The following is an 18957-nucleotide window of genomic DNA, read 5'->3' on the forward strand; positions in this document are numbered from 1 at the left end:
TGTGTATGTTGTTGTTTACATGATGACCTTTCCTTTTAAAAAAAATTAGGGCCTTTGAAGTTTGGCTTTAGGCCCCCAATGTTGTTGAGACGGCCCTGGAAGTAGTAGATTCACAGGATACATTTTTCAAGAAAATACTTTTGTTTACTTATATTTTAAGACCCTCATATGATGTTTATATATATCAAACCAAGCTTAAAGTAAGAGACATATCACTTCAACTATAGTTAAGCTTAATTACTCATATATTAGTAGGTGTCTGATACCCTGTCGCAATTATTTAAAAAGACAAAACGCTACAAGAACATATATATTCTTCATTTTTTTTATCTTCACTTTTTTAATCTGGTCACTCATATTTTCCCTCAACGTAGAAGTGATGAGTGTTCCAGTTGCATGTCAGTGACATGCATATTTGGACTTGAATCTAACTCATATATAATAACAAATTTTTACAATATTTATTATAACAGGTTGCTTGCAAGTAACTGATTTTATATACTATGAGTAGTTACTTGTAATTATCTATGCAGATGATTTAATCTAGAATTTTTTTTACTCTATGTGTATATAGAAGTTAAATCCGAATTTGAATTGGATTTGACATATATATTTCGAATTTAGCCCTAAGTAAAAGCAAGTTAAAACGGCCTTGACATTATTAGGAAAATCATGTGCACGTGGAGGATTAATCTGATAGCAACAGACAATACTTTGTCTATATTTTCTCCTCTATATATACTTACACATTGCGCTCTCCATTTTGCATTGCCAAATACTGCAAATTAAACAAGCAGTAACAATATTAAAGTGCTGCTTAATTTAAGAAACAATAAGCTAAATTATTGAGGCAAAAACATGGGCTTATTTGCTATATCACATTTGGTTATCTTTTCTCATCTACTAATTGTTTTAGTTTGTTTCACTAGCCCATGTTTCAGCTTCAGACCAAAACACTTCAATTTGTCCACCTATGCCACTCACTGGGCGTCGGCCGGAGCTACTTGGTATGGCAGCCCCGATGGTGCCGGTAGCGACGGTAACTTATACCTCATTCCTCTTTTGTTTTTATGTTTCAACAAACCCCTTACGTGTGGTACGATTATTTTTCATAGCCAAATACGTGAAATACAATGAGATTTGTACTCAGAACTTTTGTCCTACTCTGATATCATGTTAAAGCGGTCATTTTAAAACTTAATTAAACGGTTAGAGAAGTACACTTAACTACTTTCTTATAATATGTCTCAAGATTAATTATATTCCCTCCCCACCCCAGAATTTCCTGGCATTATAATCAACAATTTGTTTCACTCACAATTTTGTGAGAGAAAGGTGTGCAACTATTAATGAGTTATGAAAATCATCTAAAAGATAACGTCAAGCAATTGTTATCATAAAATATGATATCAATACGCACAAAATAAGGCAGTTTATATGTTACTCCCTCCGGTTCAAAAAGACTGTCCACTCAGTCTTTATTTGTTTGGTTAAAAAAGAGTGTCCACTTAATAAATCAATAAAAAATTAAATTTATTTTTTTCATATTTGCCCTTATTAAGTGTTAAGTGACCAAATCTCAATAACTATTTAATTAGGGTAATTTAGTCAAATTACCTATTTTTGCGTAGGAGTTAGTATTTTCTTATTAAGAGGTGTGCAAATGACTATGTTGACACTCTTTTTTAACCGGAGGGAATACAACAAGTTGAATAACTGAGAATGTAAAAACAACTTGCATTATAATTAGTGTATACAAATTATATCCATGAGTTACAGTGTAACCCTGTATGCTTATGAGTGCAGGGGGATCTTGTGGATATGGAACAGCAGTATCACAAGCACCTTTCTCTTCCTTGGTTACTGGAATTGGCCCATCCCTCTATAAATCTGGAAGAGAATGTGGAGCTTGCTACCAGGTTCTTTAGACTTGAATTCCAGTGTTAAGCAATAACGTAAAAAAGACCAAGTAATTAATCAATTACTAATATGTATGTATCATGTGATAGGTGAAATGTACAAAGAAGGTGCATCGATCGTGTTCAGAGAAGGGAGTAAGGGTGGTTATAACAGATTTTTGCCCAGGTGGTCCTTGCGTCTCACAATCAGCACATTTTGACTTAAGTGGAACTGCATTTGGTTCAATGGCTATTCCTGGACAAGAACACAAACTCAGGAATGCTGGTGTCTTGCAAATTCTTTATGCTAGGCAAATTCCACTAACTCTCTCAACTACCCACTCCCAACAAAAAAAAAAAGAACAAAGGAAATTAATTATATCTCATTTGGATTTAATTACATATATAGTTTAATTTTCTTTTACACTATCTGTGCAATTCTCCATAACACTTAAGTCATTGTGGTGTAAGATATTTACTTGCTCTCTTTTTAATTTCTAGAAGACTCATTCCAAACTTACTATAGTCAATTATTACGTACCGTTATCTGATTTTAAGTAACTATACTGTTATGTTACACTAGAAATATGTACAAAATCAAACATTTTTTTGTTTAAAAGTTTAATTATTATACACTCAATTGTCAGGATTTTATACTTATTAACTTTGTGTAAACTGTTACTAATAAACAGTGAGCGGGAATCATAAGATGGTAACACACCTTTGAAGCTTAACTAGATGGAGTACTAGTCGTCCAATAAAATTAGATTTTTCAATTAAATTAATATATCTTAAATTTAATAAATTAAACTGCATTGATAATGTCAACCACCCTATGCCACCAGAATACATGACTTAAAATTCCTTCTTTTTTTTTTTGGTAGAATAAAAAAGTGAAACTAGTACTCCCTTCATTCCAATTTATATGTCATACTTTATTTATTTTTTGTTTGTTCTAAAAAGAATGCCATAATTTCTTATCTAAAAAGTCGTTATTTCTTTTTTAACGTCATGTCCAATCACGCGGGCCATATAAATTGGGACGGAATGTGTCAATCACACCCATTTTGATTATTCTAAATTTTTCAGGGTGGCGTGTGATTATTCGAGGAAAAATATCGCGTTCCATGTCGACTAAGGTTCAAATTCGGAATACTTCGCAGTAGGGGTGTACAAAGCAAACCGACAAACCGCACCAAACCGATAATCCGAATCAAACCGAGAAAAAAACCCGATTAGTGGTTTGGTTTGACTTGGTTTGGTTTTAAAAAGAAAAACCCGAACACTATTGGTTTGGTTTGGTTTTAGCTAAAAAAAGTCAAACCGAATCAAACCAACCCGACATTACATTTATAAAATTTCAAACATATTTTATACATAGAAATATTTATTTATAATGTAATTTATAAATGTTTCTTTAACTTTTTCATAGTTTTTTGTCTTTTAACATATTATTTCAAGCTTGGAATTAGAATTTTGAATGGTTTAATAAGTTTTATAGCTCAATGATATTAGTAATTCAAATAAAACTCAACAAAAATTAAATCAATACTAATGCTAACAGAAGAAATTCATATCTAACACTGGAATGACAATAATTTTGATATCTATTCTTTAGTTTTATATTAGTTTAGAAAGTGAAAATACATAACTTAATTTTATTTTTTTCTTTAATATCTAGTCATGTAATTAATACTTATTAGTCGTACTTATTTTAGCATGACGTAGTACTTTAAGGGGTCGTTTGGTATGAAGGATAAACATATATAGTCCTGGGATAAGAATTTAGCAATTTCTTATCCCTCGTTTGGTTAGTAATCATGGGATAAGTTATCCTAGGAGTAAAAATAGTGCTGGGATAACTTATACCTACCACAGGGTGGAATAAGTTATCCCAGAATAAGTTATCCCAGGATAAGTTATCCCGGGATAAGAAAGAAACCTCTTCTTTTTAGAAATTATCCAATGTATAATACTTTTAGTCCAACATACTAAATAGTCAATAAAAAATAACTCCAGAATAACTAATCCCAGCATAACTTATCCCAACGTAATTAATCTCAGTATAACTTATGCCAGCGTAATTTGTTTTTGAACCAAACGACCCCTAAGATTATGATCATTTTCTACATGCCTTATAAATTATTTGTATTTATTGTAGCATGACTTAGTACTTTTAGATTATGAAAATTTTATTTATGCAATTTCATTAATTTTTTTTATCGAATATTTTAGCACAATGTCATCTCTCATCACGTTTTGTGTTATTTTCTTAATAAATATCTTAATTAGATAGTCGTATCTTACTAGGACTAAAGAAATATTTGAAGTACAAGTTATATGTTTTGTATGAAGACTTTACCGGAAAAATCCAAAAAACTCGAAAAACCCGAGCAACCCGAAAAAACCAAGAAAATCCGAGGTTGAAAAACCCGACTTTTGTTGGTTTGGTTTGGTGTATAGATTTAAAAACCCGATGCAATTGGTTTGGTTTGGTCTTTAAAAAATCCGAACCAACCCGGTCCATGTACACCCCTACTTCGCAGTGGTAATAGAGTTTGAAGAAGGAGATGGTGACCTTGCTAAAGTTGAATTGAAAGAAAAAACCAGCAACAGTAAATGGAGGCAAATGCAACAGTCTTGGGGTGCAGTTTGGAAGTTGGATGCTGGCTCTGAATTACACCCTTCATTTTCCATCCGATTAACTTCACAATATTCAGACCAGATATTAATAGCCAAGAATGTGATTCCCACTGGTTGGCAGCCTTGTATGCACTGATAGTATAAAAAGTATTTACAGTCAGTGTATATAACTTGAAAAAATCACATCTAATTAAGTTACGTTTGTATTTGGCTTGTAAGATAGGAGTAAATTATGTATTCGCCCTATCTATTGTTTGTGAAAAATTAAAGTTAATTTTTTGGAAGAACAAAAATATCATAGATATTTATAAGAGTTTCTAGAAAGTTATAATAAAATATCTTTGATATATATTGTATTTTGGAAATGTCTAGAAATTCTAGACCTTTAGATATTTATAGTAGAGGATAAAAATATCTAGATATTCTAAGTAGTGCTAGAAGATAGTGATAATTAGATTTTTCTTATGGATGTATTGTAGAAGTATTTCTAGAATCATCCTTACACAAGTATAAATAGAAGTGACCTTAGTCATTAGTAACCAACCCAATTGTAAGTCATTCAAGCTAATTCAAAAGAGTCTTCTTCAACCAAATTCTCCTTTTCATAACTTCCCCTTCTTTAGTTGAATCTTCCGATCTTAGTTAACGATCTTGGGCTAGCAGAACGTCTTCCCGATTTACCTTTCTTCTGCTATATTTCTCTACATGGTATCAGAGCCATAGCCACAGGTTGGCTTCTAGATTTTGTTTCAAGATCGGGTTAGTGGTAGATTCAACTAGTTTCTCTAAATGGATTTAAGCGGCCATGTTAATGGACTGGGGATGGAGTTGTCGCATCAGTCCAATTACAAGGTATGGAAGACATGTATGGAGTCATACCTTGTGGGATGTTGTTAATGGTAGTTACACAAGTCCTCCTATTGACGGACCGGAAAATAGCAGCGCATACAAGAAGTGGAAGCAGACTAATGCGAAAGGGGAGTTCATCCTAAAGAGGTCCATTTCTCACAACTTGTTTGATCATATTATTAGATGCAAATCAGCTCATCAGATATGGAGGACCCTCGATCGACTGTTCAACAAGAAGGATGAAGCCCGACTACAGATATTGGAGAATGAATTGGCGAACACTACTCAAGGTAATCTATCTATTGTTGAGTACTTTTTGAAGATTAAGAATTTATGTTCAGAGATCTCTTTATTAAACCCCGACGAGGCTATCTCTGAAGCACGAATGAGAAGAATTATCATTCGTGGTTTGAAGCCAAAATATATTCCTTTTGTTACATCAATTCAAGGATGGGCTCAACTACCATCCTTGGAGGAGTTTGAGAATTTATTGTCATCACAACAGCTACTAGCCAAACAGATGGCTAGTGTATGTTTTAAAGAAGGGGAAGGAAATGCTCTTGTAGCCGATAAGAGGAACTTTAAAGAAAAAGCAAGAGATAGGCTACACTCTCGCTCCTGAGGTGGTTCAAGCTCGCCAGGAAAGAAGGAAGAGTCTTCTAACAATCACGGTAAGAAGCTTCCCAAATGCTATTGGTGCGGCAAAATAGGACACATAAAAAGATATTGCCGAGTCAAAGAGAGTAATATGGCTCAAACTGAGAAAGCTGTTGAAGAAGAAGAAGACTGGGGAAAGTGCTTTGTAGCTGAGACTCGAGCAGTAGATGCCATGGCTTCCTTCAATTTCGAAAGAGACTGGATTATGGACTCAAGAGATAATACGGTCTATCACGTGGAGAAGGAAGGCATTTGTGTCATCAACAAAAAACAAGAAGATTCCAAAGACGTTCAGACTAGTGATGTGGTAGCTGCTACCGAGGAAATCAAGGAAGCAGATCCTGAAACTGGTAATAAAAGTCTGGACATAGAGGGTGTTGAAGTAGAACCTGAGCATGAAGTGTCTGAAACTATATATGGCAATGGTGACCATTCCGGAGAAAACATTGAGGGAGTTGTAGTGGAGGTTGAAGTCTCTGGTCAATTATCTGTCGTATCAGAGTCAATCACTAGCTCAGATCAAATACTGAAAGCAGATGGAGAAGCCGACGGTCAAATAAATGAAGAGGTTGACCTTGAAGGCTCAATTTCATATACAGATACAAATGGTATGATTTTTGAAAGCTCTGAAGCTGCCAAACAATTTATTGAGAAGCTGAAAAGGGAATCTGGTGGTGGATCCTACGGTAGTGCTGAGTCTTCGCAGGAAATTAATGGTCAGATCGTCACCGACTCAGGTGCTTCTCCAAATAACACAACTGTTAAAGAGCTAAGAGAAACGGGGAGTCTGGAAACTCAAGAATGTGAAACTCAGCGTGAAGATGATTCACGTGGTTCGCAAAGGCCAAAAAGAAGTATTGTCAAGTCTGGCCGTAACAGAGATGAAAATTTTATCAACACACATTCATGTTTCTTTGGAGGCCCAATTATTAGCGGAAAACCATCATCATTTGAAGAAGGAAGAAGTGTCGAGAAAGTATTGCTGAGATCTTCACCATGGCACGCTCAAAAGCTTCGTCTGAGTTCTTCCACGACAAGTTCGGGATAACTTCCAAAAAATTACTTTAAGGGGGAGTGTGAAAAATTAAAGTTAATTTTTTGGAAGAACGAAAATATCATAGATATTTAGAAGAGTTTCTAGAAAGTTATAATATAATATCTTTGATATATATTGTATTTTGGAAATGTCTAGAAATTCTAGACCTTTAGATATTTATAGTAGAGGATAAAAATATCTAGATATTCTAAGTAGTGCTAGAAGATAGTGATAATTAGATTTTTCTTATGGATGTATCTAGAAGTATTTCTAGAATCATCCCTACACAAGTATAAATAGAGGTGGCCTTAGTCATTAGTAACCAACCCAATTGTAAGTCATTCAAGCCAATTCAAGAGAGTCTTCTTCAACCAAATTCTCCTTTTCATAACTTCCTCTTCTTTAGTTGAATCTTCCGATCTTAGTTAACGATCTTGGGCTAGCAGAAGGTCTTTCCGATTTACCTTTCTTCTGCTATATTTCTCTACATTGTTCACCATTGGTGGCCGGGCCAAAGATGGTCCCGTGCTAAGCATACATATAGTGTGTGTATTTGTATGAAATTGTACCCAAAAAAAATGAATTTGTATGAATTTCAAAGGTGTGATAATATGGCTGTCTGTTATACTTAATCGAGTAGAAAAGTTTTCTCATTTATATTATTCTATGTATTCATTTCATTCTGTAGTTAACAAAGAAGCAACTAAAAATGGCCTAACTTATAGAGTGATTTGAGAGGTGGTACTTCTCGACCAAAGGATATACTTGGTATAAATTGGGAAGCACATTTTCAATCCTCGTATGTATCATTATAATTTCACGAGGGAATTAAAAAGAGATGGAGAATCGACAACGCAAAAATAGTGAATTTCTGTTTTAACAAAGATCAGATATACAAATTACAAGACAAAAGAGATGGATAAAAAAGAAATAATATACAAGATATTAACAAATGCATCGAAGCAAGTCTTGATATTGCAGACTCCTGTAAATAATTAGTAATATCAAAACCTGCCTGAGAACTCGCTATCAGAAAGCACAAGGATTGTTGAAGTTGAATTTTCTGAATCAACTACTGTGCCTTTAGTAGCCCCATTTGCTGCTTCTAAATATTTCTCCAGTTTGCTAGCCACATAATGCATGGTTGGCCTATTAGCAGAGGAGGATGAGCAACAACTGATTGCTAATCTTACATATTTTTCCACCAATTCACTATTATAGGTTCCATCTAGCCTGGTGTCAATAATATGGGCAACATCACCTGTAGTAAGGGAATGACCAACCCATTGAAATATGTGACAGTTTTTGCTTGTCATCACAGGAGGCTGCCCTGTGATTAGCTCCAAAAGCACGACTCCGAAGCTATAACATCACTCTTTTCATGCAACTTCTTTAAATGATAATACCTACAACCCAAGAACGGTGACGTCCGTGAGGAATTTTTTCATGATATTGATAGTGCAAAGAGTTCATTGTAATTTAACATGTTATAGCAAATTACTTACCTTTCATATTATGCTCAACCCAAAGAATGAAATATACAAAACGAGTGCAGATCATAGAAACTACTTACTCGGGATCAAGATAACCGATTGTGCCAACAACTGCAGTTGACACGAAAGAGCTCTCATCAAAAGAAAAAGCTCTAGAAATTCCAAAATCAGCTAGTTTTTCTTGGAAATTTTCATCTAGTAAGATGTTGGTACTCTTAACATCTCTGTGGACAATAGCTGGCGTGCAACCATAATGTAGATAATCCAAACCTAACAAGTTTTCCATACACATAAATCCACCTCAATTTCAGTAAAAAGATAAACAAAAGACCAAGATGAGAGAAATGAACAGAGATAAAAGGAAATATTACAATCACGGATAATGTAGATTTTAAGTTCAAAATTATGTCCTCTTCCAATCCTTGAACAAAGATTATTATTTGTAATAAATTAGGAAGAAGCCACCACAAAGCGAGTGAGAACGGAATATAGACAGAAATATAGGGCAACTCAGCTTTTTAGGGTCATAACATTCTATCCCATCTCAATATATGAGCAGCTCCTCCAAGGCATGAAAATGGATATGACTTTCTCTTGATGGAATATAGAAAGCTACATCTTCTTTTTAGAACCACAACATAGTGAAGTAGGCAACAAATGCTATTAAGGTCCGTGTCTACGCATTGGCTCTCTAAAGAAGAATGAATACTTATCTAAGCATGTGACAATGAATACTTATCTAAGCATGTGACACAAAAAGTTGAAGGAACTCAAACATATGATTAACAGCATCACAGATGTTTGCTTACCTTCTGCTGCATTCAGGGCAACTTGTAATATCTCTATCCAAGTCAGTGATTTTGGAGCATCACCTACATCAGCAAATTAAAATGTTTCAATACATTACTTAGGTGCACCAGAAATTGCTCAGGAATATTATTTGGAGTTATGGACAACAGTTTTGAGGGTTGAACATCTCCAATTAAGAGAATATAGGAGATAAATTAGTAGGAATTCTCTTACAAGATTTGAAGTAATGTTGGTTATAAAACAGATGGAACTAACTAGTCAATAGCAAATGCAATATCTTTAAATAACCACATATTCCTCTGTTTTAAGATTGTCCATTGTCAAAACAGTTTCACATTGTTCTCTTAATGGAAACATAAAAAGCTAAACCTTACTGGTTAGTTAGTCAGATATGTTTTAATAGATAAAGAAGACTAAAACATGAAACTGCCAATTCGCACTATTGAGATGCTCTTTTACAGTCCCATTTGCCATGTACTTGTACACAAGCGCCATATTAGCACCTTCATAACAATACCCAACAAGTGAAATCAAGTTTCTGTGATGAACTCTTCCCAATAGCTCAGCCTACAAAACCAGATATTCAGAATATTGAATTAATTCCAAGTTTTATGTAAGTCTATACAGATCCTAAAAAATTGTTGTGATATAGTGAGGGGTCCTAGAAGAATTCATCAATTCAATAGGGCCAAGTTTGAAACCTCAAGCTGAAATTCCTTGTATCCTGTCTCAGCAAGCATCTTCACAGCGACTTCTTTGCTGTCCAAGTAGCCATGATATACTATTCAAAAACCACCTCTGCCTAAAATCTTCTCAAAATTGTTGGTCATACTCACTATTTTAGTGTATGAAAAACGCTGGCTTCTTGACTCAAAAGACTCGACCCTTTCATCCCCTGATCATAGTAGCATTGTCCTAATTCAGTGCGAAACTCTTCACCTTGAGTATGCTAACAATAAAGAGACTTGCACACAGCATAACTTTGCATTTGGTAAAGTAACAAATGGTGATAACCACAATCGAGAGCATCAACAATACAGCTCCTGATGCAACTATTGGAATAGTAAGCTTCTTTTTTGTACATTGAACTGATTGACAGTGATTTGGAATTAGCGCTACGAATCCATCCATGCTGTTGGGAATAGGTGTGTTACTCCAGCATAGGTTTTAATCAAAAGCTATCAATAATCTCGCTATTTACATCAAAGAGATATTTAGTTAATCGAACCAACAAAAACTCGATGGGCAAATAGCAAGTTATTTCTGGACTAAAGCAGCATTGTTGGACTTGGCACTTGAGCAAGGAACCAATCCGAGTGAAAGGTCATTAGCCTTTAACAGGAATAATACCTCCCTCTACTTGAATTTAATTGCAGGCAGAAGCACCTTAAACCAGAAACATACTTTAAAACATACAATGTTGTTACTTTTAGTGCGTAAAATGGTGCTTGAAAGAGACCTCATAGAAGAATACCTACTGCTGAGTACCTGGCTAGATTGTTTTCTTCATATTTTGAAATATTTTGTTCTTGACTTAATTATACGCGTGGCATAAACATGAAAAATTGCTGGCACTAGCCTTGGCATGAACTTTTCTTTGATTGAAGGAATGGGACAAAAGATAAGTGGAAATATGCTTCACATGTTCAGGCTTATCTTCTGAACCTCAAGATCTCAAAATGGAAGAACGAGCTCTTTTGCTCTCCCAATTGCATCTCCTCCTACCAGTCAATGCTTGCTAAGCCTCAAAAGGCAAATTAACCCCTGGGAAAATCCAACGGGAGAAGTTACAAATCACGGTTCCCCAAGAAAAAGTACTTTAGTTCAAGATTGACTGGTATAACTGATAATCTATCTCACAAGAGTGGTGGGAGTAAAATATATCTCAGATGAGATTAAGTGCACCTATATACATCCTGTAAGGCACATAGGTTAAATTGTGATCTACATGGTTGTGAATGGGTAACACACGGCTTGCAGAATATGAAGGTGAGTATTGCTAAATGTACTTACCATAATCCACATCAAACTTACTAGAGTTTTCAGTAGATAATATGTTCTAGTTAGTTCTACACATCATTTGGCAACGTGAAGAACATATTATTTACTGGACTCCAACTAGTAAGTTTTCCACAAATGAAAATGCAGACAGAGAGAAAATTGTAATCCTCCATATCTAAACTAGTGCTAGCTATTGATATTCTTGATATGGAAATTTATCAGCATACCTGAGCAACAAGGTTCCACTATTTACTTTTTGAGCAAGTTCGAGTGGAATTGAACCCCAGAACTTGTTCCCAATTAAGTTTCTGCCATAAAAATAGCAAAGATACTCTATTCATTTTGATCATTCTAACTGAAAAAATGATCACGAAACCAAGAGGAAGAAGGAAGTACAATACTTACAGGAACCTCAAGGACGTAAATCCTGCAAGAAAGCTAGGCACTAGACCAGTCAAATCATTGTCCGATAGATCCCTGAGATTGTCAAAATCATTTTAACTATGATCCTCTTTTGGTCAATCTTCATAGATTTTAAATATTTCAGGTTCAAGGAGCTAACAAGTACTGCAAAGCAGTTAAATTTGAGAGAGTAGGTGGAATCTCCTCACTCAATCCACTGGAGGACATGTCCCTGGAAAGAGTTTGAAACATTTAGCATGGAGAATTTAGAAGAGCTTAAGGTACTTTATTCCGAAAGAACCTTGGAGTGACCTTATTCATTAAGCATATTATTCTGTCAATGGAAAATACATTGGACAACTCAAATGATATAAGTTCGGAAACATACAAGCCTATGATTCGGGTGGAACTACTGGAACTGTAATTGCAGCGAAGACCTTCCCATGAGTAATCTTTTGGGACACATGGATCTCCTTTCCAGTTTTTCTTCACATCATAAGGTCCCTTAATATCCATAATTGCATCAACTACACTCCAAGAAAGCAGAATTGGGACAAATAAATGAGATTATGGATAGGAAACAAATCTCAAAGAACACTGAAAAATCAAATTCTTTGTTAAACTCTTTTGCACTACCAAATTATGTAGATTAAAATTACCTAGAGGGATTAATATTCTCCCTACAAGAGTCTCCAAAACAGATACAACAATTAGCTAAACACGAGCAGACGGTGGCTAAAAAATCAATGCACTTAAAATTGTAAAAGCAAAAAGGAGAAAGATGAAAGTGTTACTGTAATTGACAAATTAGAAATGCCTCCTTTGTGATTTTAACTCAACTATTACATGAACTGTCTACTCTCAAATTCTGGACAGCAAAGCTATATTTTAGTGAACTAATAGATGGATTTGTCCCTTACAATTAACTTCCCTTGTTTATTACTCCACATTGTGGGTAAGAAAACTACACCAAAAGAAATCACACATCTTGTTGCCACACAACGAAATTCTCTGAAGCTTCTGCGTTTTTATCTTTTGATTAGATCATGAATATCATTTGGCCTTATCATTCAGCCTCCAACTAATCCAGTCTATTTTCACATTATGGAAATCAAATAATCATGCTTCACTCTAACAATTATCAATAACTGAACTTAAAAGAAAGAGATAATGGTCAAAAACACACTGAACTATCACTTTTTCACGAGTTTCACACCTCTACTATCAGATGTTCCTTTTTCTACCTGAACTATCACCATATATGTATAAAACACACCTCAACTATCAGTTGTTCTCTTTTCATACCTGAACGATGGTGATAGTTCAGGAAACAAAAGGGAACAACTTATAGTTGGGGTGTGAAACTCACGAAAAAATAATAGTTCAAGAGTGTTTTTGACCATTATCTCAAAACAAAAACAAAAAAAAAAAAATTGTTGGAGCAATCCTAATGGAGAAAGGACAGTGCAAAACGGCATACACACCATCATTTTCATGAGTATGAAGATTGGCGAAGCGTTTAGCAGAATAAACGTCAAGCGCATTAATAAGCGGTGGTAGTCTTAGAGCCTGTTTGGATGGGCTTATGTCTAAAAAAGATAAGTTGGGGTAGTCTAACTTATTTTTTTTGGATAAGCTAAGTCAAATGGGCCCAATTATTTTTTTGAGCTTATTTTAAGCACAAAATAACTTTAAGCTGGCCAGCCAAGCACTCAAAAAAGCTGAAAACAGCTTATAAGCAACTTATAAGTCAATCCAAACGGGCTCCTAGTCTCGACTTATTTGTTCGACGTAACGTATAGTTAAAATTGCTAGCCATTCTCTTGTCTTCCATCACAAAAGTGGTCAAGTACTCTGGCTCAAATTCTTCCCAGACAGTTTCACCATTAATGACTAGGTCAAATTTTCTGGTCTGTTTTGGGTTAAGGCTCACTATTTCAGCAAAATGCAAGTAGGTAAAGTGTTCAACATTGGGATCAGTAGGACCCCATGAAAGAGTCAAGGTACTAGAATTTCGTGGAGTTGCTGCTGTCCCCATTGCAAGGGTTGGTGTGTAAAATTCGTTTTCAACATCTATGTCAACCTCTCGTCTTGTGGTAACTATATCCCATTCTGGAAGTTGAAAAGCTTCCCAAATTCTATCATAAGCGTCAAAGCTATATCTGCAACAAACAGAGGACAAGCAAAAATATTTTCGGTGAATCAATCAGACTTCAATATTGCGTTCGTATGAACTATAGTGTAATAACCAATATATTTTTTTAGGCTTAGTTAGTAATTTAAATAAGGGAATGACTACATTTTAAGGGTTAAAAATCTGGAGTAGCAATATTTTACTTATTTACAGCTCGTAGCTACTTTTTTGTTTGCTGTATTCATTTTTTTTCACTGTATTCAATTTTTGTTTTCGCTGTATTCATGACTAAAATAATTTTTTTCCCACTGTATTCATGAAATATTTATCTGTATTCATAAATTGGCTTATTTTATTTATGAATACAACAAGTAAAAAAACTGAATACATATACACTAATAATTACACAAATGCATCATATTTTCTGATATGTATACAACAGATACAGGCGAAAAATACCGTATACAATATAGATACACCAAAAAATTAACAAATACAAGCTAAAAACATTGTATACACGGCAAATATACAACAAATATAACGAAAAAAAAAATTAATGAATACAATGAATTGTATGCTAAAAAATTAATGAATACACTGAAAAAGAAACGTGATTTTTCAGATCCGGTACCGGAATTTGACCGGAAAAGCCACCGGCGGTATGACAACGATTTCTGCCAGATCTGCCGGAAATTTCGCAACAACAACAACAACCCTTAAAATACATCTAGATCTAAGATACAAAAAATAAAATATGTTTAGATCTGAGAAAATACACTCAGATCTTAAAAAATCTGATTTGACGATGGTGAGACGATGGTGGCGGTGGCCATGGATTCATTCCACCATGTCGAATCTTTGATTGAAGAAAAAGTGAAGAAAAAAAAAACACTTTCCTACAAGCTTTGATTGAAGAAAAAGTGATTTTAGCTTCAATTGCTTTGCTCCAATGGCGTAGAAGGGAAAAAGAGAGAAAGTTGTGGGAGAAGAGAGATGGGCGAGAGAGGAAAGAGGGAAGAGAGGAGTGAAAAGAGAAGGAGAGGAGAGATGGGCGAGAGAGAAAAGAGGGAAGAGAGCAGCGAAGAGAGAAGCATATTTCATTGATGATGGAGTATTTTACTTTTTATATATATATATATATAGCTATAAGTTGTATTTAACATATAATTATTAGCTATGGAATGTAATTATTTTAAACTATAGCTACTAAATATAAATATATAGTAATGTTAGTTATGCTATGTAGTTATCCCTTTAAATAAAAGAAGGAAATAAAAAGAAAAAAGAAAAGAAAAGAAGTAATTTAGTGGGTCAAGCCCAAAGAGGAAAAGGAAAACAAAAAACAAATATAAAGGATTCAGCATAAGACGTGAAACGGGAAAAAGAACCTGAAGTAAAAATCAGAAAACAGAGAAGGGAAAAAACCAGTAAAAGAAAGAAAAGAGAGGGAGAAAAAGAGAAGAAAAGAGAGGATAAAAATAAGAACTTTTACTCCAAATCATCAAGGTAATTACTCTAGTCTTTTATTTAAGTTTATTACATAATTAGGGGTGAATTTTTATGATGAAAACATGGGGATATTTTGAGGAATTGAGAAAGTTTAGCTCTAGGGTTCTTCAACCAAAATCATTGATTTGAAAGGGCAAATGATGTCGGATTTTAGACTTCTATATATCGTTGGAATCCTCTCGTTAAGGCCTTTCCGAAAACATAAGTCTTGTCGGGTTTTGAACACATTGACCAGAGGGCGTTTTCGTCCTTTAAAATTTGACTTTAACCGTTTAAGCCTCTAAAAATATAGAAGTGATTTACCCTAAGGGTTTTGACCATTCTAAATTCATTTTTGTGTAGTTTGAGGCAATACGGAGACTCGAGAACGCAGTTTTGATTTATTGGGAAGTGTGCTTGAATTGTGAATTTGTGGTAAGTGAGACTTTAAGCTTTGGGTACTTACTTTTCAAAACCCGTTTTAAAAATATGTTTTGTCTGCCTGGTCCATATGTTGGGGCGAGCGTGTGCTTGGCAGAATCGGTAGTCCTTAAGGCCAACCGCATATACTTTATTTTCAAATAATCCAAAACTCTCTTTATAAATTATTTTGTGATGTGATATAGCTGTGAGCCGTGATATTGGGGCATTGTGTATGCTTCCCTTAGCATTGTGTATGTTTCTTGATTATATTGGGGCATTGTGTATGCTTCCCTTAGCATTGTGTATGCCTCTTGATGATATTGGGGCATTGTGTATGCTTCTTGACATATTTGGCACATTGTGTATGTTGTCGTGGATTCATAGTGTTGACTAATTCTTTAACCGCCACTTATGACGGTTCATAGTGTAAATTGTGTTGAGATATATAATATATTTGATAAACAGTGGTTTGGACCTTGGTTGCTATTATATAGTGATATATTCATATGCATAAAAATTTTGTGCTTGTTGTGTGTTTGTATTTTCTAACACTTGTTCCAGGGGTATTTGAAGTGGCGGGTCGAGGATCTTACTGGGTTATATTTATGTATAACTCACTCCTTACCTGCATGTCCATGCAGATACTGTCGTTGAGAACGAGGCTAGTAATTGAAGACTTCGTGAGTGGATTTGTTGCTGAGGTGAGCCACCGCATTGTTCGTGGAGGCAGTCATTTCAACTTTATCTAGTTTATTTCTAGTTATTTCTTTTATTTTGGGTTTACATGCCCGACACTCAAACTCATGTAACTCTGTTAGATGCTCCATGGTCTTAGCGTGGGATGTGGGCTAGAGATTCTTTTTATCTTAGCGTTGGTTGGTTTTCATATATCGATTATGGATTTGGTTGGCGACTATTTCGCATTTTTATCATTAATAACGTTGTTGGACCTGCACTTATTTTCTTTTAGTGCTTTTGTAAATGATTAAGAGTATGATATATGGTTCGCCTGGCGGGAGGTGTTTGCTGGGTGCCAATCACATCTAGCGGGTATTTTGGGACGTGACAAAGTTGGTATCAGAGCCTAGGCTTTAAGTCCCGGGTCATGGAGCAGTGTTTAGTAGAGTCTTGGTCATGAGTATGTAGGCGCCCATACTTATGACCTTGAGGCTACTGGACATCTAGGAAGTTTTCCCTTCTTTCATTTCTTGTTCGTGCGTGAGTTGAATCAAGTTTAACCTTGTAATATTTATTTCGCAGATGGCTAAGAAACGCTCATCTTCATCTGCAAAACGTGGTGCTAGACAAAGTGCTACCCGCGGTGGTAGACAAGCTAGTGCTCATCAGACTAGAGCTCAGACTAAGACTCAGGCCACTCCTCAGCCTGAAGTTGTGAATGGGGGTCAGCCCCGAGTTGCGTCAGAGCAAGTGCAGGAACAAGTGGTTCAGAACACCCCACCGGCACCAGCTGCTGCCCCTACTATTGCTATACCCGCAGATGTGGTGACCAGATTATTGAATGTGTTGGAGGCATTGGCGCCTAATCATGGTGGAATTCCAGGTCCTCGGGCTACTTCACAAGCACAAACTCAAGTTCAGTTGAATGTTACAGATAATCAGACACCTGAGTTGGCCCCTCCACCGGTTGTCCAGTCTGCAGGGCAATCTAAGGAGTTTAAGAATTTCATGGATCTTAAGACACCAGAGTTTGATGCTTCACCAACTTCTATTGAACCTCAGAAGTTCATTGATCGTTGTGAAAAGATATTGACTACGTTGGGGCTGAAGGAGACTCGTGGTGTGGAATTTGCCACTTTCTTATTCTCAGGATCTGCAGAGTCTTGGTGGATTTCGATTCAGAGAGGTAGACAAGCAGGGTTACCACCTATTACTTGGTCAGAATTTTTAGCACTATTTAAGGACAGGTTTATTCCATTAAGCAAGCAAGATGACATGAGACGTCAGTTCAATAATCTGTGGCAGGGAACTATGACCGTTACAGAATATGAGGCCAAGTTTACAGATTTATCCAGGTATGTACCTTATTTGGTAGAAGATCCGAGAGAGAAGGTGAGACGATTTGTGGATGGACTTGAGCATCCCTATCGTGGTCCTGTGGTACGAGATGTGCGATATGGTACCTATTCAGATGTAGTTGACACTGCTCTCCGTTACGAGTCCTATCTAGAAATGGACAAAGTTGAGCGTGAAAGCAAAAAGTCACGTAACACGGGTGGGTTTAATGGTGCTCCATCTGGGGGCAAGAGTGGTTTTTATCGTGGCCAGTCTAGATCTACTCAGTCAGAATCAGTGGTGCAGTCTTCTAGTGGTTATTCAGCTAGACAGGGCCAGCAGCAGATGCAGAGGAAGGGTAATAGCTCATATCAGTCAGGTTATCATCCGAGGTGTTCTAACTGTGGTAGAAATCACAGTGGTCCGTTGCTTTGGGGTAGATGGGGCTTGTTTTACTTGTGGTGCAAAGGGGCATATTGCTAAATACTGTCCTAAAGGAAATTCTGGTGCTAGTCGAGCTACTACACAGTCGCAGGGAACTACTACAGCTACACAGGGTCAGATTCAGCCAGCTAGGACCGCTCCACAGGGTGCTCGTGGACAGGGACGACAGGGTGCACATGTTGCTCAAGGAGGGGGAGGACCGCCGAGATTTTTTGCTATGACCAGACAGGATGTTGAGGCATCTAAAACAGTAGTCACAGGTATTATTACTATTGGTTCTCATGGTGCATATGCTCTTATTGATCTCGGTTCTACGTATTCGTATGTATCTCCTTCTTTTGCTATATTCTTAGAACGGGGAGTTGAGTCTATTAATGTGCCATATGTAGTAGAAACACCAGTGGGGGAGAGTATATTAGTGGATAGAGTTTATAGAGATTGTGTGATATCTGTTCAGGGCAGGGACACCGTAGTTGATCTATGTGTGTTACTGATGTCCGCTTTCGATGTGATTATGGGAATGGATTGGTTGGCATCATGTTATGCATCGGTTGATTGCTATGCTAAGCTTATACGTTTTAATTTTCCTGGAGAACCTTTAGTGTGGAAAGGCATGACTCCTGTGACTCAAGGAAAAATAATATCTTATGTAAAGACACGTCGAAT

General features: G+C 35.9%; 2 pseudogenes; one reads left to right on the forward strand and one right to left on the reverse strand.

Moving 5' to 3' along the window:
- The first annotated feature begins 784 nt into the window (after positions 1-784).
- LOC132633971 (putative expansin-B2) lies at positions 785-4713 on the forward strand (annotated as a pseudogene).
- Positions 4714-7937: 3224 nt separating this feature from the next.
- On the reverse strand, positions 7938-13995 carry LOC132631690 (putative leucine-rich repeat receptor-like protein kinase At2g19210; annotated as a pseudogene).
- Positions 13996-18957: the final 4962 nt, after the last annotated feature.

Source organism: Lycium barbarum, chromosome 3, assembly GCF_019175385.1.
Source record: "Lycium barbarum isolate Lr01 chromosome 3, ASM1917538v2, whole genome shotgun sequence".
In the NCBI taxonomy this organism is placed as follows: domain Eukaryota; kingdom Viridiplantae; phylum Streptophyta; class Magnoliopsida; order Solanales; family Solanaceae; genus Lycium; species Lycium barbarum.